Here is a 22225-nt window from a genome sequence, read left to right as displayed (position 1 = left end):
CACAGAGGTCCTCCTGACCCCCCAGAGGGGGTCTCCTGAACTCAGTACCATCAAGCCACATCCTGCCTCTCCGAGACTACGTGCAGATGTCCTGATGGGAGCTGTGAGCTGTTCCCAGACTTCTTAGTAGCACATTTACCACGTTAGTCACTGCCATCGAACATGAACTTTCCCAGTTAAATTCTTGGGGAAAGGACTTATTTTCGATTTCTTAAAGAACACTTCATTTTTACTGCCAGCCACCACCAACAAGGGGCTTCCAGATGCCACTAGTGGTAAAGAACCTGCGTGCCAGTGCAGACAGACTAAGAGATGTGGGTTCGATCCCTGGGTCGGGAAGATCCCCTGGAGGAGAGCATGGCAACCCACTCCATTATTCTTGCCTGGAGAATCCCCATGGACAGAGGAGCTGGCGGGCTATGGTCCATAGGGTTGCAAAGAGTTGGACATGACTGAAGTGACTTAGCAGGTACGTAGCACCACCAACTAACACAGAAGTCAGGTGCCCATTACAGCAACTAGGAATCTGATGGGCTCAAGAAACCAAAAATGAATTTTCTTTTCATAGTGTCTTAAGTCTGGAGTTTTGCGGGAAAAAAAAAAAAAAATTATAGAGTGAGTTATAGGGTCTGCGGTGGACTGAGAAACACCATGGAGAGCAACCAATGTATTAGTACAGAAGAATCTTCTGGAACACTCTCCTCCCCTCCCCCTGCGTCAATTCGCTGTCTTGCCCAATATAAAATGACAGGGGAAAGGGAAAAAAAAAGTCTGTGTTGCTTAGCTGTTACTAAGCATTCCCCCCAGGACGCCGGGGGAGGTAGGTCAATACAACTCTGAATTAGGGCAACAACAACCCACAGAAACTCCATCTTGAGGATTTATAGGAAAACCAAGCACACTTATAGTCCCACTGGCTAGTGGGGGAGACCCATTAGTTCCCAGCACTGGGCTGTTTAAGATGAAATGTCTGGGATATGGATGTTGTTTTCTGGGAAGAATAATCTACTCTGAGGTCGTCAAAATCAATAGGGCACTTTGAAGGCTGGCTCAAGCCATTATTGGTAATGCTTTGGTTGTGTTTGTGAATCAACCGTTCAACAGAAATAGGACCATTTAGCAGTTCCCATGGAGGGCCCTGTCAGTCTCGCAGTGAAGCCTCTCCATTCACTGAAAGTACTGGCGTCTCCCAGGGGCTTGGGGAGCCTGGTAGGCGAAACCAGCACAAAAGATGGAGCCTGAAGCTTCCAGGGTGAGTTTGCCTGGGATTGAGGAGTTTCCTGGGATGCTGAACTTGTAGTGCGAAAACCAGGACGAGGAGAAGATGGGACAAATGGAGAGAGTAGCATAGAGACACACACATGAAATAGACAGTGGGCACTTGTCGTATGTGAAATAGACAGTCAGTGGACACCTGCAGTACGGCACAGGGAGCCCAGGCTGATGCTCCGCGACATCCTAGAGGAGGATACGGTGGGAGACCGGAGGGAGGCTCAGGAGGGAGGGGGCGTGTGTATACCTGAGGCTGAATCACGCTGATGTATGGCAGAAACCAACACAATACTGTAAAACAAGTATCCTCCAATTAAAAACAAATTTAAAAAACCCACAATATTGTAAAGCAATTATCCTCTAATTAAAAATAAAAAGGACAGTCCTGGTCAAACCCTAAGCAGTAGTTCTCAACTGGACCTGATGCTGCCCCCGACACAGGGTTCCCAGATAAAATCCAGGATTCCCCATTACGTCTGGACTTCACATCAACAACGAACACTTTTGTAAAGACACATGTATCCCAGTGTTCACTGCAGCACTATTTACAATAGCCAGGACACGGAAGCAACTTAAGAGTCCCTCGACAGGTGAGTGGATAAAGCTGTGGTACATACATACAATGGAATATTACTCGGCCATAAAAAGGAAAGAAATTGATACTACTCATTCATAAGAAGGAAAGAAATTGGGTCATTTTCAGTGATGTGGACAAACCCAGAGTCTGTCACACAGAGTGAAGAAAGTCAGAAAGCGAAAAACAATATCGTATATTAACACATGCATGCGGAATCCAGAAAAATGGTACAGATGAATCTAGTTGCAGGGTAGGAACAGAGAACAGACTTGTGGAGCCCGTGGGGGAAGGAGAGGGTCGGATGAACTGAGAGGGTAGCCTGGACATATATACGCCACCATGTGCTAAACGGGTAGCTAGTGGGAAGCTGCTGCAGCACCGGGCACGCAGCTTGGACGGAGCTCTGTGATGACCTAGAGGGCTGGGGTGGGGTGAGTGGAAAGGGGGCTCAAAAGGGAGGGGTTATGTGCATATGCATAGCCGATTCACCTCATTGTACAGCGGAAGCTAACACTACGTTATAAAGCAACTACGCTCCAGTTGTAAAGACTACACTCCAATTTGTAAAAAATTTTACTGAATACCTTTTTAGTATAAGTATGTCCCAAATATTAAAATAAAATGAGTCCTTGCTTATCTGAAATTCACATATAACTAGGCATCCTTTTTGTTTCTTTCCTTCTCTTGTCCCTCCTTCCTCCCTTCTTCCCATCCTCTTTCCTAAAGCTGGCAAGCCTGCTCACAGGGGACATGTGGCAACCACTGGAGATGTTTTTGGTTGTGATAAGCACAAGTTGTGGGACGGGGGGCACTGCCACCAGTATCGAGTAGTGAGGGGTGCTGCTACCCTTCCTACAGCGCAGGTGGCAGCTCCTGGTTACAAGGAATTATCTGGCTCCACGCGTGAGGAGTGCAGAAACTGAGAAAGGCACCCTGGCTTCAGCCGAGCACCCACGTCTTCTTGGGCGAATACTGAAGGAAGGATACAGGCGCCTCTGCTTCACGCACACAGGAAAATGGAATGAAAGTTCCTGACTTTGAACGCTTTTAGTCCAACAGTCACACAGCCACTGACGGCTAAGAAGTGACCAGAAAAAGGCTCTTCCCTTGCAAGAGACCCCCCCTTCCTCAAGGAGAGCCAGGCAGGGTGCGCGGGACACAGCCGCGCCGATAAAAGCTCTGTCGGTGTGGTCTCCAGGACGCTTCCATCTCCCCGGACTTTTACGGTGACATTTCCTGGCACTCCTGAAGCTTGTTCTTGGCTTTGAAAACAAGGCTTCAGAATGTCTTCATTGTTTTACCTACACCGGTACTGGCAGCGCCTGGAGTTTTCCTGAAGGAAACTGTAGCAGCGGGAATTTTCTGTAACACTGTAATAAGGGGGCTTTATCCTTTCAAAAATACATCCTTTCTCCTTGTTGCCAGCTCTCCCACAGCCCTGTGAAAAATGTAGCTGAGGAGTTACTGAGGCGTTTTTATGTTTCTCCTGTCTCCCTGTAGTTCCTAGCAAGCAACAGAAGGCAATTATTCTGGAGTGCGCGCTTAGGCTCGCTGGCTTGAAGGAAGGAAGGAATGAACCGAAATGGCACCTGTGTGCTCATTTCCCGATTGTGTGAGACGTGAAACGGAAACAGTGACATCTGCTCGAGGGGAGCTGGTGAGTCTGACCACCCCCGGGACCTCAAGTGAGTGACATCACTGTTTTATGGGTGCAGAACTTGGGGAGGATGAAGAGGTTCTGAAGATGGATGGTTGTACAGTAGTATGATTGTACTTAATGCCACAAAACTGTACGCTCCCAAGTGGTGAAAATGCTGAACTCTGTGTTATATACGGTGGTGGTTGTGGATTAGCCGTTCAGGCGTGTCCAACTCTTTTGTGACGCCTGGCTCCTCTGTCCGTGGGATTTCCCAGGCAAGCACACTGGAGTGGGTTGCCATTCCCTTCTCCAGGGGATCTTCCTGACCCTGCTTCTCCTGCATTGCTGGTAGATTCTTTACCACGGAGCCACCCAGGAAGCCTTGTGTTATGTACATCCAACCACAGTTTTATAAAAGGAATTGTTGGTATGGTATTCAGCTAAGCATAGAGTAAGTCTTTAGTAACGCTTACTGATTGACTATTAGTCTAAGGTTGATCTGGGTGTAACCTAACTGCATGTTTTCTCCCAATAAGCTTGTCAGGTGCCTCGTCATCCGGCATCATTATCCTTAAAGGAAAGTGGATATGGCCTACTCTTCACTTCAGCAATCATATGAAGATAAGTCTCTACCCTCTTGGAGGAGCGTGCTAAGTCAATTCAGTCATGTCCGACTCTTTGCAACCCTATGGACTGTAGATCACCAGGCTCCTCTGTCCAAGGAATTCTCCAAGGCAAGGACACTGGAGTGGGTTACCACGCCCTCCTCCAGGGGATCTTCCTAACCCAGGGATCGAACCTGCATCTCTTATGTTTCCCTTCATTGGCAGGTGGGTTCTCTACCACTAGCGCCACCTGAGAAGCCCATTGGAAGAGCAGCAACCAAATTTAAGGCCTTGACTCGACTCCAGGGGCAGACTAGATTGGACTAGAAGGAATCCCAGTGGCCTCGCCTGTGATCCGCTTTGGACTGGTGAGTGATCTATTCTGGACCAGTGATACCCAAGGAGAAGGTGGCTGCAGGTTCTGTGAAAGTCCTTAGAGAAGGTGGACAGCCACATGGCTCCTGACAGCCACCTCCAGAACAGAGGGGGTCCAAGCATAGCATGGAGCTGATCTGTAGCGGGTAGGGAGCAAAGGCACACAGAGCCTGGGCCCGCTCCTCCCCCACAGGTACTGCTGTCTCCACTCCTCAAGCCACTCACCTCTGACTTCCAGTTTGCACGCAGGGGAGGTTTCTTGAATTCTGTAGCCAATCGGAGCTGGCTTTTCTGTCACCTGCAGCTGGAAGCAGGGCTGATCCCCGTGAAGCTAAATAAACATAAGCTTTCTCTCTCTCTGCTTACGCGGGCCCTTCCAATGTCCCCAGAGGGCCCAACGAAGCATCCCCATGCTTTTGTAAAATTTTGCAAAGGTCAGATATTTCAAGAAAAAAAGTGTAAGAAAGTGTTAGTTGCTCAGTCATGTCTGACTGTTTGTGACCCCGTGGCCTGTAGCCTGCCAGACTCCCCTGTCCATGGGGATTCTCCAGGCAAGAATACTGGAGTGGGTTGCTATGCCTTTTTCCTCCAGGGGATCTTCCCAACTCAGGGATCGAACCCAGGTCTCCCGCATTGTGGGCAGATTCTTTACCAACTGAGTCACAAGGGAAGCCCAAGAATACTGGAGTGGGTTGCCATTCCCTTCTCCAGGGGATCTTCCTGACCCAGGGATCCAACCCAGGTCTCCTGCATGACAGGAAGATTCTTTTCCAACTGAGCTGCCAGGAAAGTCTTTTTCTATTTTAACTGCAATGTTTGAGACCACTGCCTCTCTGCCTGGATGTCCGTGTGTCAGGTTGCTTGGGACGGTTGGTGCTATTGAGGCAGCCTAGGGAGTTCAGGGATCTGAGAAGAGGGGATGGAAGGCCTTGGTTCAGGGTTACTTTGTGGCTAAGCCAAGAATTCTCTTACCTTCCCCCGAGCTGACTCACCTGGTTTAACACCTTGCAACCCTCTATGTGCACCTATGTGAAGCTGAGCCTACAGCCAAGGGCTTAGGAACCACGGGGTCTTCCGGATGCACCTTTATGTCCTGGCTCTGCGCTCTGTGTGGTTTGGGGCCACAGATACACCCCTTTTCTCATCCATAAAAACGGGACTCACTTCACAGAACCATGGTAAGGATAAAATCATGCAAAGACCTTGGCATAAACTAAGGGCTCACATAGTGAGAGACATTAAGGTACTGGATCTGGCCCTTAAAAGGATGACTCAGTGTATTCAAAGCCTCATTCCATGGATTACAGAGTCAAAGTCTTTCTCAAATACCCTACTGTCTTCTGTTTTTTTCCAGGTATCAGTTAAGGAGAGGCCAGGAAGATAATGGTTGAGGCCAAACAAGGACATGTGTGGGTGAAGCGTGACCGCAGGGGAGGGTGTGGTCTGTGACAAAGCAGTGACGGGCGGCCCTGCCAGGGAGCAGCCATCTCTGCTCCAGCCAAGCGTTGCCAGGCAGTGGAGGTTGCGGGATGCCAGTATTTTTAAGAAAAGCCAGAAAATCAGATTTTTTCCCCCTGAAATTCTCCAGATTTTTTAAACTCTTCAAGTAATTAAAAAAAAAAAAAAGTTAAACCCTGTCCAGCCCAAACGAAATAGAAGTCAGGGCTGAATTTGGCACAGCTCCCCGGTTGCTACACTTGCTTTGAAGTCTGGAGGTCAGCCTGTGAGTTCCAAATGCCAAGGCCACCTGGCCTCTGTCCCTGCTCTCTGTCCGTTTATGTCTCCACCCAGCCTCTTGACCCTCGAAAGGCAGGGAAAAATACTTTTACGTGTGGATAGCTGAAGATTTGATGTGAAAACCATCAGAGGGAAGAAGTGGACATTTCTGCAACTCCCTCCCCCTCGTGCAGACATTCTGTTTCCTTGGAGGCCAAAAGTCAACCTGCTTCAGCTGAATTCATTTCAACCAAATTTCCTAAATACTGCAAGCTAAGCACTAAGCTAGGCCTTGGGTATGTCTTTTTTTTTTTTTTTTTTTTTGCATGCCTACTGTGTGCTTGGCATGGAATTAGAAGTTTTAACTACTTCATCTCACAACAACCTTGTGAGGCAGAAAGGATTGTTGCAGCCAAAATCTTGGCTGTCTCTGCTCACCGAAGTTGAATAAAAAAGGACAGAGACAGAATTTGGAGGCAATAGAAAGGTGGCTTTAACCCTCAGCGGGTGGAAGGGGGGAACATAGTACTCCCATGTCTCAAGGGGCTTCCCTGCTGGCGCGAGTGGGAAAGAACTCATCTGCCAATGCAGAAAACACGTGAGACACGGGTTCGATCCCTAGGTCGGGAAGATCCCCTGCAGGAGGGCATGGTAACCCACTCTGGTATTCTTGCCTCAAGAACTGTGCCCCCGCCCCTTTTTCACGAGGAATCTGGTGGATTACATAGATGAGGGCTCACAGTCAGGGGTCGGTGATGCGGAACGAAAGCCTAAGGATCTTGTATTCTTTTTCCTCTTCAGTTCAGCTGCTCAGTTGTGTCTGACTCTTCGTGACCCCATGGACTGGAGCACGCCAGGCTTCCCTGTCCATCACTCCCAGAGCTTGCTCAAACTCACGTCCATCGAGTCAGTGATGCCATCCAACCATCTCATCCTCTGTCATCCCCTTCTCCTCCTGCCTTCAATCTTTCCCAGCATCAGGGTCTTTTCCAATGAGTCAGTTCTTCCCATCAGGTGGCCAAAGTATTGGAGTTTCAGCTTCAACATCAGTCCTTCCGATGAATATTCAGGACATATTTCCTTTAGGTTGGACTGGTTGGATCTCTGCAGTCCAAGGGACTCTCAAGAGTCTTCTCCAACACCACAGTTCAAAAGCATCAATTCTTCAGTGCTCAGTTTTCTTTATAGTCCAGCTCTCACATCCATACATGACTATCAGAAAAATGATACCTTTGACTAGACAGACCTTCATTTCCTCTTGCATTGTTTCAAAAACAGTTATCGGCTGGTGTCAGGTAGCCTATTTGAATTTGTACTGGGGTCTCCATTCTGTGATACAAAAAGGAGAACTTCAAGAGGTGGTCTGCAAAGAGAGTGCTGTAATTTCGAGCACCAAACACGGGATGTGAGTAGCATAGAGTTAAAAGATAATAGGTGCAGAAGTAGTTCATGCTACTTTGAGGGTGATAGGTACAGGATGTAATTTACATATCAGGTTAGTCTTGATTACCGACTAGTGAGCAGCAACAGCTGAAGTAAGAAAGAACTCTGGAACGGGCAAGAGAAAAAAGACAACTTGTCCCTCTTTTTTTACTGCAGCAGGATCCTTTTCATTGCGGAAAAATAAAGACTCAAGATTGGTGAAGCTCAGACATAAAGAACAGACCTGCGGTTGCCAAGGGGGAGGCGGCTGAGGGAGAGTTGGAGCGGGAGGCTGGGGTGAGCAGACGTGAGCTTTTCTATATAGAGCAGATAAACAACAAGGCCCTAATGCAGAGCACAGGGAACTATGGCCAATATCCTGTAATGAACCATAATGGAAAAGATGAAAAAGGACGTATATATTATGTATAATTGATCACTTTGCTGTACAGTGAAAATTAACACAACATTGTAAATCAACTAAACTTCAAAAAAAAAATAAATTAAAAAAAAAGAGTGGTGAAGCTACTTGCCTAAGGTCCCCTTACTAGTCAGTGACACAGCTGGTCTCAAGCCCTGTCTGTGAGCTGTGCTCCTCCAGGTCCCTTGCAGGCTTCAGGCTCCCATTCTTTTCTTTTCTTAGATGCAAACAAGTGAAGTGTAAAACTTGCAGCCAATGTGCTAAGCATTCCAATGTGCTAAAGCATTCCAGTGAACGTGCTAGAGGAAGACAGGAAGGGGAAGGGCCTCCCCCAGCGATTCTCCTGCACAGGGATCGCATGGAGCTTTTCAGACCCGGGGGGTTCTGAGTCAGAGGTCAGGGGCGGGGCTCCGGAGTCTGCAAACCTAAGAAGTGCCCAGGTGAAGTCCTGCCTGTTGTTCTGTCTGCCACACCTTGAGAAGCAAGGCTCTATCCCATTGATAGGGACAGAATGAAGGGGCACAATAGGTGATTCAACAGTTAATCTCACTAGGGATTGTAAGTAGAAAACTTTGGGAGACCCCTGTAAGTTAATGATTACTTGAGAAAGCAGGTTTGCTTAACCACAACACCAAGCAGGCTTGCTTAGCAACAGAACCACATAACAGAAGCATGAGAAGGCCCCCAAACAATAAGACAGCAGAGGCATGGGACCCACACCCTGCCCAGTGGGCTCAGTGAGTTAGTAACCCTCAAAACATCTTCTTTGGCCCCTAAGACACGTTCTTTGCACAACGCCCCCCAAATAATAAAACAATAGAAGAAAATAAGGCCTACAACCTGCCCAGTGGTGTCATCAAGTTAATAACCCCTCAAACAAGCTCTGTGTACAGAAAAAAACAATAATTTATGTAAGGGTGATTCAAAATGAAAGACTCTCACTGTACTGAGACCTGAAAGTATTTTTCCAAAGTGCTATGACAATCCTTGTGTAGAGTCGTCTCTCGTGCTGTTGAAAGAGGGTGTTTGCTATAACCAGTGTGTTCTCTTGGCAAAACTCTGTTAGCCTTTGCCCTGTTTCATTTTTGTACTCCAAGGCCAAACTTGCCTCTTACTCCAGAGATCTCTTGGCTCTACAACATGGATATCACCAGGCGGTCAATACCGAAATCTGATTATATTCTTTGCAGCCGAAGATGGAGAAGCTCTATACAGTCAGCAAAAACAAGACCTGGAGCTGACTGGAGCTCAGATCATAAGCTCCTTATTGCCGAATTCAGACTTAAGTTGAAGAAATTAGGGAAAGCCACTAGGCCATTCAGGTATGACCTAAATCAAATCCTTTATGATTATACAGTGGAGGTGACAAATAGATTCAAGGAATTAGATCTGGTAGACACAGTGCCTGAAGTACTATGGATGGAGGTTCATAACACTGTACAGGAGGCAATGACCAAAACCATCCCCAAGAAAAAGAAATGCAAGAAGGCAAAGCGGTTGTCTGAGGAAGCTTTACAAATAGCTGAGAAAAGAAGAGAAGTGAACGGCAAGGGAGAAATGCAAAGATATACCCAAATGAATGCAGAATTGCAGAGAATAGCAAGGAGAGATTAAAAAAAAAGAAAGCCTTCTTAAGTAACCAATGCAAAGAAATAGAGGAAAACAATAGAATGGGAAAAACTAGAGACCTCTTCAAGAAAATTGGGAATATCAAGGGAGTATTTCATGCAAGGATGGACATGATAAAGGACAGAAATGGTAAGGACCTAACAGAAGCAGAAGAGATTAAGAAGAGGTGGCAAGAATACAAACAGGAACTATGCAAAAAACGTCTTAATGACCTGGATAACCACAATGGTGTGATCACTCACCTAGAGCCAGGGATCCTGGAGTGTGAAGTTGAGGGGGCCTTAGGAAGCAATACAACAAACGAAGCTAGTGAAGGTGATGGAATTCCAGCTGAGCTATTTCAAATCCTAAAAGATGCTGCTGCTCAAGTGCTGCATACACAGCAGTGGCCCCAGGACTAGAAAAGGTCAGTTTTCATTCCAATCCCAAAGATTTTCATTCCAATGCCAAAGAATTCACACGCTAGCAAGGTAATGCTCAAAATTCTCCAAGCAAGTCTGCAGCAGTACATGAACCGAGGCCTTCCAGATGTTCAAGCTTGGGTTTAGAAAAGGCAAAGGAATCAGAGATCAAATTTCCAACATTCATTTGATCATAAAGAAAGCAAGATAATTCCAGAAAAACATCTATTTCTGGTTCATTGACTACACAAAAGCCTCTGACCGTGTGGATCACAACAAACTGTGGAAAATTCTTAAAGAGATGGGAATACCAGACCACCTTACCTGTCTCCTGAGAAACATGTGGGTCAAAAAGCAACAGTTAGAATCGGACATGGAACAATGGATTGGTTCAAAATTGGGAAAGGAGTATGTCAAGGTTGTATATTGTCACCCTACTTATTTAACTTATATGCAGAGTACATCATACAAAATTCTGGGCTGGATGAATCACAAGCTGGAACCAAGATTGCTGGGAGAAATAGCAACAACCTCAGCCAGGCAGATGATACCACTCTAATGGCAGAAAGTGAAGAGGAAATAAAGAGCCTCTTGAGGAGGGTGAAAGAGAAGAGTGAAAAAGCTGACTTGAAACTCAACATTCAAAAAATTAAGAGCATGGCAACTGGTCCTATCATTTCATGGCAAATAGAAGGGGAAAAAGTGGAAATAGTGACAGGTTTTATTTTCTTGGACTCCAAAATTACTGCAGACGGTGCCTGCAGCCATGAAATTTAAAGACATTCGGCTCTTGGCAGGAAAGCTATGACAAACTTTGACAGCATATTAAAAAGGAGAGACATCCCTTTGCTGACAAAGGTCAGTATAGTCAAACCTATAGGTTTTCCAGTAGTCATGTGAGAGTTGGACCGTAAAGAAGGCAGAGCACTGAAGAATTGATGCTCTTGAATTGGAGTGCTAGAGAAGACTGTTGAGAGTCCCTGGGAAAGCAAGGAGATCAAACCAGTCAATCCTGAAGGAAATCAACCCTGAAAATTCATTGGAAGGACCGATGCTGAAACTGAAGCTCCAGTACTTTGGTCGCCTGATGCAGAGTCGACTCACCGGAAAAGACCCTGATGCTGGGAAAGACTGAGGGTAGGAAGAGAAAGGAGTGACCGAGGAGGAGATGGTTGGATAGCTTCTCAGATCACTCACCATGTCCACCCACTCAAGTGGACTCAATTTGAGAAACCCTGGGAGACAGTGAACGACAGAGAAGCCTGGTGTGACGCAGTCCATGGGGTTGCAAAGAGTCCGACACGACTCAGAGCCTGACTAACAGCAACGACAGTCCTGGACCGTCCATACCGGGAGGGACAAGTAAAGCTCCCTGCCCTACCCGGGGGAGGAGCTGATGCTAGAAACACGATGCCTGCTCAAGAAAGACAAAGAAGGTCTTCTCCCCTCCCTACTTTTTCTTTGATTATAAAACTGCAGCCCACTAAGTACTCAGGGCATGGCATTTCTCACCCACCAGCTTATAAACCTCACAAGCGTCCTATTCTAATAAATCACTTCTTACTGGCCACTTCACTCTTGCTGAAATCTTCTCTGCACTGAGACATAAAGGCTACGGTGCCAGAGCTCATAACACTGTACAGGAGGCAATGAGCACCCATGAAACACCACCAGTCGGTTGCACCACAATCTCAGACCCTTTGAGGAGACCGACTTTCATGGTGTGGTGACACGGCAAGGACACAGGCGGTCACTGTGGACCCATCATGGGTCTTTTGACATGTAGCTGTCCGGCTTGCCAAGGACTTTGAGGCCACTGTCCAATTTAATCCTGAGTTATCACTGTACACATGTTACAGATGGGGCTCGGGTCTCTGAACAGTTCTAACAAATCCAGTCTTCCCGATTTCAGGCAGGGGAAGTGAGCTTGCAGGAAGGATTCAGCACAGTAAATAATGGCGCAAACCCACCCACCCCCAGAACCCATGTGAAAGGGGCTAAGACCTAACGAAGCCCAGAGGGACTGGTGGAGGGGTGAGATATGGTGAGTGATTTGAGAAGCCTGGGCACTGGCCAGGCTGCCAAAAGTGGTATCTCAGCAGGGCCGTGCTTTTTTCCTGGGGCAGATGAAGTTCCATGCCAGGAACCACCCTCTTCACTTAAAGGAACTGAGTCTGAGCTTTCTTGAGAGGCCCAGCCTTGTGGCCACCATATTTATGGTTGCTAATGCTCGCCTGCCCTGTGACATCCCACCCCACAGGGTGGTTTTTTTCAGATGCCAGTGATGTGCATGGCAGTCCTAAGAGTTGTCTGCCAGCCTTCCATTTTTATGACTTACTGGTGAAGACACATTGAGAGATTCCAAGGACAAGACACACAGGAATTGGGATGAGAAAGAGGGCATTAGGAACTTGGGGGATTAAGCTCTGAGGTCCCTCATCATGAGAAGTGCACTGGGCTGTCACCTTGGAGCCCCAGCAGTAGATCTCTTAGGACAGCAGATGCCCACAGCTCAAGTTTTCTGGGCCACTGTATAATCTCCGTCTTCAGGCATCTCTGCGCCTCTCTGTGGAAACTGGAGGAAGGAGGGCTATCGCCTGCTAGTCAGGGCTTGTGATGGACAGAAGATCGGGTCAGCTCTGTGATGCTGGGTTTCAAAAGACTCAAGTCACACGGGAAATCCTGGATAAGTACAGTCCTCTCGGAGCAATAAACATGTGCTGCTTCTTCAAACCCTCCTGAGTTACCAGAAATGTGCTCTCATGCCCTAATGAGAACCTCACTGGTTTCTAAATTTCCCCTGGTCTAGCTGGAACTGATTCTCTGAAGGCAGAAGAGGTTAAAAACGTGTTTTGAGCTCCAGGCAATTAGTGCAACCTTGCAGAACCCCTGACACCAAAAGGACTTATATTGGATTTTATTTAGTATTAATAATGATCAAATGCAGTTTCATCATAGCCCTTAAGATTCTACAGGAGAACATCTTCTGGTTTGAGACTCAAGGGAAGACAAAGTTATGCTTCAGGCATAGACTTTGCCAGGAAAATATAATCAGGAAATGAAAGGCCTTCCAAACTAGAGCCTTGTGCTCCTATTTTTAAAATATGCCATGAATGTACATCGGTGCAGGTGCTACGGAAAACAGGATGGAGGTTCCTCAAAAACTGAAAAACAGAGCTGTCATGTGACCCAACAACCCCACTCCTGGGCATATACCCAGAGAAAACCATAATCCAAAAAGATACTCCTATGTTCATAGCAGCTCTGTTCAATTAGCCAAGATGTGGAAATAACCTGAATGTTTATCAACAGATAAATGGATAAAGAAGACATAGTCTATATACTCAATGGACTACTACACAACCACAAAAAAGAATGAAATAATGCCATTTGCAGCAACATGGATGGACCTAGAGATGATCAGACTAACTGAAACAAGCCAGAAATAGAAAAACAAACGCTATGGGATATCACTTATATGTGGACTCTAAAGTAAGCCACAAATGAACGTATCTACAAAACAAAAACACACAGACATAGAGGACAGACTCACAGCTAGGGGAGGGGCAGGAAGGGATGGGAAGGGTTGTTGTTATTTTTAGTTGCTAAGTTGTATCCTACTCTTGCGATCCCAGAAACGGTAGCCCACGGAAGCCTCTGTTCATGGGATTTCCCAGGTAAGAATACTGGAGTGGGTTGCCATTTCCTCCTGCCAGGGGACCCCAGTCTTCTGCTTGGCAGGCAGATTCTTTACCACTGAGCCACCAGGGAAACCCATGGGAAGGATTAGGAGTTCGGAATTAGCAGATACAAACTATTATTATATATAGGAGGGATAAACAACAAGGTTCTAGTATAGCACAGGGAACTATATTCAGTATCCTGTGATAAACCACAATGAAAAAGAATATAAATATGCATGTATATATATATATGTATGTGTGTATATATATATATTTGTATAACTGAGTTTGCTTTGCAGTACAGAGGAAATCAACACATTATAAATCAACTACACTTCAATAAAATTAAAAAAATAAAGTAAATTAAAATAAAAACACACCCTGAAGGCAGGCCCCTTCTGGCAACCCTGGTTACCAACAACAGCAGGGGACCTCACAGTGTGGTCCCAGGACCAGGCACATCAGCATTTCATGGAATCTTGTTAGGAAAGCAACTTTCAGGCTCTGGTCCAGAACTGCTGACTCAGAGAGTCTGGTGGTGGAGCCCAGCGAGCTCTGTGTTTCACCACGTGCTGTGACAGACTGTAATGCTTACTTAAGCTGGAGAACCACCGTTCTGCATCGGACGACAGCAGTGGATCCACCAGCAGATACATTTGTAATTGACCGGCATGGTGTCTGAAATTTTCTAATTTCCAGTGTTTCAAAACAGGCATTTCTATATGAAAATTTATGTTCCTGGCTTTTCTTGGGAAAAAAAATCAGAAGTTCTAGCCACAGGGGACTCTCACAACTGCTTGGCAATAATTGCCTGGTGCTGAGAAGAGGCAGCCGCTCTTAGAAAGGGCGTGAGCCCTCCTGGGAATGGCGGCCCTCATTACCCGCCTCACCGGCTGGCTGCTCTCACTTCCACTGCGGGCCTTTGGCCTATGTAATGCCTAGTGTCACCTTGAATTGAAGTTGATTCATAAATGCCTGTTTGCTGAACACGTGCGAGAGAGCATGGGCTTTCTGCTCCCCTCGCAGGTTTCTTTTCTCCCTGACGCGTATCATTCATATCCTCAACTCCTTCCACTTTTGGCTAAGATGGGAAAAAAAGGACAGTCTTGGTTAGGGCAATACCCAGAGTTTAGGCATGGAAGTCGTTCAGTAACCAGAAGAAAGAGGTTCATTTGTTTTGCCTACATTCCCCTCTGACCTCTCAGTCTTGAGAAAGTGAATTATTATCACGTTCAGAGGGAAGGGTCACTGCCCTTCTTTCACGCTTGGGCAGGCTTTTATCCTGCCCAAGGTTTGAGGGTGCTCAGGGTGGACAAGTTCGTTCAGCAGCTCGTGCCCCCCGAGCCCGGGATGGTCTGGGACAGTCACTCTGCTCTGTGTGACACTGGGCTGGGCTGCAAGGACACAGAAGGTGATAGAGATCCTTCTCTTCCTTTTGGGGATGGTTGGCAGGGTCAGCAGGTAAAAGTCACTTTGCATTGTTAACGCTCAACACACAGTCCTAAACATTCCCTTGCTGGCGGCAGACACTCTACCCCATCCTCTCTAACGTCATTCCGTCAGTCCCTTTCTGTGCCCCTTTTTACAGAAGTGAAAAATCCCTCTTTATAGAGGAAGGGTCTCCCATGGTGCTTTCATCCATTAGGTCAACTGGTCAGCAAGCGAGGGGAAGATTCTGGGGAAGGAATTAAAAGCTTGGGAATGAGAGTGATGAGAGGATGGTTGTGTGTGGAAAGGGAAGGGATGCTGACAAAGATACACCTGGCTTTTCTAGAGCATCTGGGACCTGCCCCCCCGAGGCACCCTCAACTGAAGATAAACTTTCTCGTTTCTGAACATACATCCATGGAGGCAGCTGGTGTGCCCGCTGGGGCCTCACTCTCCACTGGGACCCAGCGGCGCTGGGTGGGAATCAGCCACCAAAATAGGGTTTCTCTGATGGGTACACACAGATGCTGACTACTTCCTGGGGCCTGCTGGCTCAGGGACGTCGGGCCGAAAGAGGGCATGTGGGTCCTGGGGATCAAGTCAGCGACAGGGAATGGTGAGTGTTAACGGGAGGCTCAGTGAGGATCTTTTGGTGGGAGGCTGAAGTAAGAGCCGAGGTCAGGCAGCAGAGGGGCGGAGGCGGGAATAGATGGATAAGAAGTTTGTTCAAGAGAAATGGAGCGGAATGGGGAACTGGGGAATGAGGCAGAGCGGCTGGAGGCTCACTCCCGCGGCCACCGCGGTAAACCTGGGGCTCATCTTGACTTCACTGGCTTGGGGCAGGTCTTGAGTAATGCTTACTGTCAGTAGGACCCATCTTCAAAAAGAATGCGAGGTGGGAGGAGGGAAGGGGGCAGTTAGACTCAGGAAATGTAGTCGTCAAACATAAGCCTCACCGTAACCCAGCCAAGGATGGAGTTTCATTCCCATGGAGCACAGCTATCAGCTGTCCTGTTTATCCTTTGACATCTGGACGGAGACGGTTCTGCCCCTGAGACAGGACACAGCCCACTCTGAGATGTCTATGATGCCCCCTCATGTGACTTCTCAACCACCGTTTTCACACCCACTTGCCTTCCAGGGCCACATCCTCTCTGCTCTGGCCTCACCTTCCTCCTTGTCCCACACCTGGCCTCTCTCCTTAAACCACCTTTCGTCTGAGTGGCAGACGTTATCCAAGTTTGGAAGCGGCAGAAAGCTTTTTATTACAAACAGCATAGGATGATACTAGATTTTCTTGACCTTAACCACCTTGTCTTCACCAGCCCAGCCCTGACATTGCTCTCTTCCCCTCCAGATCCCATCTCCATTGCTCACACAGCTCTCTCCCATCCCCACACATCTCTGATGCCCTTTCAGTTCAGGGTGTGTTAGCTGCCACCTTGCCTCACTATCTCCACGCAGACCACTTTCTGGGGTTCTCTCTCTCCCTACCGAGGGTGACCCATCACAATGTTTCCTGGAAAAAAAAAAACATAATAGGGATGCTGTGTGTGCTAAGTCACTTATAATGTCCTACACTTTGCAACCCCATGGACTGTAACCCCCCAGGCTCCTCTGTCCCTGAGATTCTCCAGGCAAGAATACTAGAGTGGGGTGTCATGCCCTTCTTTGGAAGATCTTCCCGACCCAGGGCTTGAACCCATGTCTCTTACGTCTCCTGTATTAGCAGCCAGGTTCTTTACCACCAACCACCACTTCAGAAGCCCAAAAGGGATGCTAGAGAGGTCAGAATAACTTTTTTCACTCTGCTACAACCATTTTACAGCTGAAGACTCTGAGGCTCCAAGAAATTAAGCAGCCTGGCCAGGACACATGGCTTCTGAGCCACCTGGGGAGATATCTGAAGGAGCTTCCTGCCCCACCACCCCCAAGCTGCTGGACACTCAGAGGGCTTCAGCTGGTGGGGAGGCTTGTCCTGCTGTTTCCTCTCTGTGTCGTGAGCCTCCTGTACTCCCAGGGCACCGGCACCATCTTTTACAGCAAGGTCGTGGAGAGAAGGCTGTGACGGGGCCAGCATTCCATCATCCCCTCTCCAAGGGGGAAGAGCCGTGGGTGCTGGGGCAGGCCAAAGTGCTATGCTGTCAGCAAGCTCCATCCTCCAGCTGTAGCCAGCCTAGCACACTTGTCTCAGTTTAACACACCGCCAGGTACATTGTACCTCGTAGCTCAGAATCAATAAAGTCAAGGCAATTTCCTTAACATGCCATCAATAAGAGATTATGGGAGGGGGAGGGTTTTCTTTAGAAGCTAATGCCTTACTAAAGTTCAAATGAGGCAATATATAGTAAAATAAATTCAATCTCTATTTTCACTCCTTGCAATTTTAGTGGAGACTAAATGAAATGGAACTGTGTTGATCCTAACCCGTTCAATATATCTTCACTTCCTAAGAACCAAGGTCATTTTTACCTTCACGGGAAGGGAGGCAAAATATAAAATACTCACCCATACCGAACAGAAATGCATTTGCAGGGTTTTGAAAGCTAGGTAGATGGCTGATATATTATGTAATTCATTTCAAGGCATAGCTGAATGTGTTTTATAGATAGTGTTTAACCTTGCCAATTCTGCTCTGAGATAATCCCCCTTCTGAGGATAAAAATCGTATATTTAACATAAAAGGAAAGGCTGGCAGAGAAAAGTAGCATAATGTGTTCTGTACAACAGATAACCAGAAGTCGCTTACACAGAAAGACGATCAGAGCAAGTTCTTTGCTATTTTGCCTTATTAGCTAATCAGCATGTTCATATTAATCAGAAGTGAGGTGATAACCACTTGAGTGGCTGTGTGCTGCTGAATGACAAAATATACCCAGCACCGTGTGGCAGGGTGGCGTGTGGGCCGTGACACAGACCCCACATGGATCCTCTGTTCTATCATGTAACTGTTCTGTGACCTTGAGAAATTTACTTAACTCCGTTGAGGTTCAGTTTTCTTGTTTTTGTTTTTGTCTGTGAGTGGCCATTGCTACAATCACTGTGGCAGCTAATACTCGTTATTTATTTATCATTCATTCCTCTTCTTCCTCTTTTCAAACAAATCCCCAATTTTGCTCAAGTTTTCCCAACCCCTAATTCCATAGAGGAATGTTGATTCATCTCAAGCAGTACATACAGCCTCTGGCATCTATTATTGATCCAGGGAAGGGCATGTGGTCCCAGTTGGTCTAATCAGATTAGAAGAAGTATTTTATTGTCAAAATGACTATACTACCCAAGGTCATCAACAGATTCAAATGAAATTTATCAAATTACGAATGGCATTTTTCACAGAACTAGAACCAAAAAAATTTCTTTTTAAATTTGTATGGAAACACAAAAGACCCTTACTAGCCAAAGAAATCTTAAGAAAGAAAAAGGAAGGTGGAGGAATTGGGTTCCCTGACTTCAGACTACACTACAAAGCAACGGTAATCAAAACAGTATGGTTCTGGCACAAAACCAGATAGATCAGTGGAACAGGAGACAAAGTCCAGAAAAAAATCCATACACACTTATGGGCAATTAATCTATGACAAAGGAGGCAAGGCTCTACAATGGAGGACAGTCTCTTCAGTAAGTGGTGCTGGGAAAGTTACATGTGAAAAATGAAATTAGAACATTTTCTAACACCATACACAAAAATAAACTCAAAATAGATTAAAGACCTAAATATAAGACCAGATACTATAAAGCTCCTAGAGGAAAACATAGGCAGGACACTTTGATATAAATCACAGCAATACCTTTTTGGATCTGTCATCCAGAGCAATGGAAATAAGAACAAAAATAAACCAAATAAGATCTAACTAAACTTTACAGGCTTTTGCACAGCAAAGCAAACCTAAACAAAATGAAAAGACAACCCAGAGAATCGAAGAAAATATTTGCACAGGATGCAACTTGGATAAGGGATTAATCTCCAACATATACAGCTTAGGAGAAGGAAATGGCAAGCTACTCCAGTATTCCTGCCTGGAGAATTCTGTGGGCAGAGGAGCCTGGTGGGCTGCTGTCCATGGGGTTGCACAGAGTTGGACATAATTGAAGCGACTTAATAGCAGCAGCAGCAGCAGCAGCATATACAGCTTATACAACTCAATACCAAAAAAACAACCAACCCAATTAAAAAAAAAAAAAGGGACAGAAGAGCTAAATAGACATTTCTCCAAAGAAGATATACAGATGACCAAACACATGAAAAGATACACAGCATGACTAACTATTAAAGAAACGCAAATCAAAATTACAATGAAGTATCATCTCTTACTAGTCAGAACAGCCATCATCAAAAAGTCCATAAATAATAAATATTGGAGAGGGTGTGGAGAAAAAGGAACCTACACTATTGGTGGTAATGTACGTTGGTACAGCCACTATGGAGAACAGTATGGAGGTTCGTGAAAAAACTACAAATAGAGCCACTGTGTGATCTGGAAATCTCATTCCTGGGCATATATCTGGAGAAAATCATGCTGTGAAAAGATACACGCACTACTATTTACAACAGGTAAGACATGGAAGCAACCTAAATGTCCATCCACAGACAGATGGATCAGGAAGATGTGGAATATTACTCGGCCATAAAATCAATGAAATAATGCCATTCGCAGCAACATGAATGAGCCTGGAGATGATCACATTAAGTGAGCCAGACAGAAGAAGACAAATATCATATGATACAGTTTGTATATGGAATCTAAAAAGATTATACAAATGAATTTATTTACAGAACAGAAAGAGACTCACAGAGATAAAAAATAAACCTATGGTTTCCAAAGGGGAAAGGTGTTAGGGGGATAAATTAGGAGGTTGGGATTAACATACACATACTACTGTATATAAAATATACAACCAATAAGGACTTATTGCATAGTATAGGGCACCATCCTCAATATTTTGTAATAAGGTATAAGGGAAAATAATCTGAAATATATGTGTATATATATATATATATATATATACATATATATAAAAAACACATGCAGCTCTTATACAGCATTCATCTTCTGTGATACAGTGATATCCACACCCTTGGTATGAAGGAAGATTTACTTAGTTAGTGCATTTAAATAATGTAAATTTTTATAACCAATCAGGCTGGTGATACATGTCATCTCTACAAGATTTTGATAAGTTACACCCTTGCTTTAAGGAAACTTCCATATACACATGAAATGATTTATCCCAGTTTTGGATGGCATCATTTATAGCTGTAAAATCAATAAATTCACCCTAATTTTACTAAATAAAAATATACATTCGTGTATATATATCTATGTATGTATGTATCAGTTCAGTTCAGTTGCTCAGTCGTGTCCGACTCTTTGCGACCCCATGAATCGCAGCACACCAGGCCTCCCTGTCCATCACCAACTCCTGGAGTTCACTCAGACTCACGTCCATCGAGTCCTTGATGCCATCCAGCCATCTCATCCTCTGTCATCCCCTTCTCCTCCTGCCCCCACTCCCTCCCAGCATCAGAATCTTTTCCAGTGAGTCAACTCTTCACGTGAGGTGGCCAAAGTACTGGAGTTTCAGCTTTAGCATCATTCCCTCCAAAGAAATCCCAGGGTTGATCTCCTTCAGAATGGACTGGTTGGATCTCCTTGCAGTCCAAGGGACTCTGAAGAGTCTTCTCCAACACCACAGTTCAAAAACATCAATTCTTCAGTGCTCAGCCTTCTTCACAGTCCAACTCTCACATCCATACATGACCACAGGAAAAACCATAGCCTTGACTAGATGGACCTTAGTCGGCAAAGTAATGTCTCTGCTTTTGAATATGCTATCTGGGTTGGTCATAACTTTTCTTCATATATACATAGATATATGAGTCACTGTGCTGTATGCCTGAAACTAACACAGTTCTATAAATCAACAATACTTCAATTAAAAAGTTATAAAAATAAATAAATTTTGAAGCCAAAAAGAAACACCAGATGTTTTCACTTTCTCCTGGTGGTTATGAACAGGAAGCAGATCGTCTCCAAGGTCAGCAGTCGTCATCTTGCAGCCACGTGGGGAGCTAGACTTGATGTGAAGGCAGTAGTGAGCATGACAAAGCACACGACCCAGAAGATTACCTAACAGCTCTACAGGATAGTTCTAAAGAAGTCAGGGAATTTGATAAAGATAAAAGGAGAAATTAAAGGCTAGAAAATGAAAGAGTAACCAATAAACCTTAGACTTGAAAAGACCAACAAAATGATCAACCTCTGGCAAATCTGATCAAGGAAAAAAATGGACAAGATAAAAATCTGAAAGACACAATTACAAACTTTTTCCTGCCATCTTATTTTAGTTTTATATTTTAACATTGTATGTGTTCTCTTTCCCCCTGAGTCTGGTTTTTAGTGGACTGACTGCATTTTATTTGATCCTTTTCCAATTTAATGACTTGAGAACTTATATATTACTTCTCATCTTCTAGTAGTTACCTTTACTTTGCAAGTAAAAATATTCCATCATATTTTTTTCTATCCATATTTAAAGTTAATAACTGTTTATATCCTCTTTCCAAATAAGAACATAACTTTGGCATATGTTTATTTCTCTAGTCTCTGTGCTATCCCCCTTCCATCCCACTGCAGTAACCTCCCATGCTGAGATCATTTAGCATTTTATCTTGAATTTTTATTGTTTCTATTAAGTCCATGCCTTTTCGGACAGCTGTGAATTTTGTTGATTTCTTTGTCACTAAACCTCAGCCACACAACTCACATGGTCTTTTTCTAGTCTAGAATTTGTATTCTATAACAAAAGAATCAGGACCAAATTCTCCACGGTGAACACCCTGTCTGATCAGCATCACTTTTCCTTCTGTCTCATTGTCCTGGTTCTCTCATGGCAGAAAATATCTGACTTTCCTGAAACTTCTAAGTCTTTGCCTTCTGTCACCATCCTTTGCTCCTGACCCACTCAGGTGACACAGAAAGCATGGTATGATCACCCCCTGTAAACTCTTTGTCCCTCTCTCCCTTCATAATGACTCCTGGAAAAACAATCTGGTGAA

At 45.4% G+C, this 22225-nt stretch overlaps 1 long non-coding RNA gene across 1 annotated transcript; it reads left to right on the top strand.

Annotated features, from left to right (window-relative positions):
- Positions 1-3109: 3109 nt before the first annotated feature.
- LOC105603386 (uncharacterized) lies at positions 3110-8332 on the top strand. The gene is made up of 5 exons (XR_003586007.3): positions 3110-3221; positions 3350-3506; positions 4025-4461; positions 5823-6480; positions 6986-8332. It is a non-coding gene; the product is annotated as an uncharacterized LOC105603386 (long non-coding RNA).
- Positions 8333-22225: the final 13893 nt, after the last annotated feature.

Source organism: Ovis aries, chromosome 19, assembly GCF_016772045.2.
Source record: "Ovis aries strain OAR_USU_Benz2616 breed Rambouillet chromosome 19, ARS-UI_Ramb_v3.0, whole genome shotgun sequence".
Classification (NCBI taxonomy): domain Eukaryota; kingdom Metazoa; phylum Chordata; class Mammalia; order Artiodactyla; family Bovidae; genus Ovis; species Ovis aries.
Note: the sequence above shows the minus strand (reverse complement) of the source record. Positions and strands in the feature narration are given on the sequence as shown.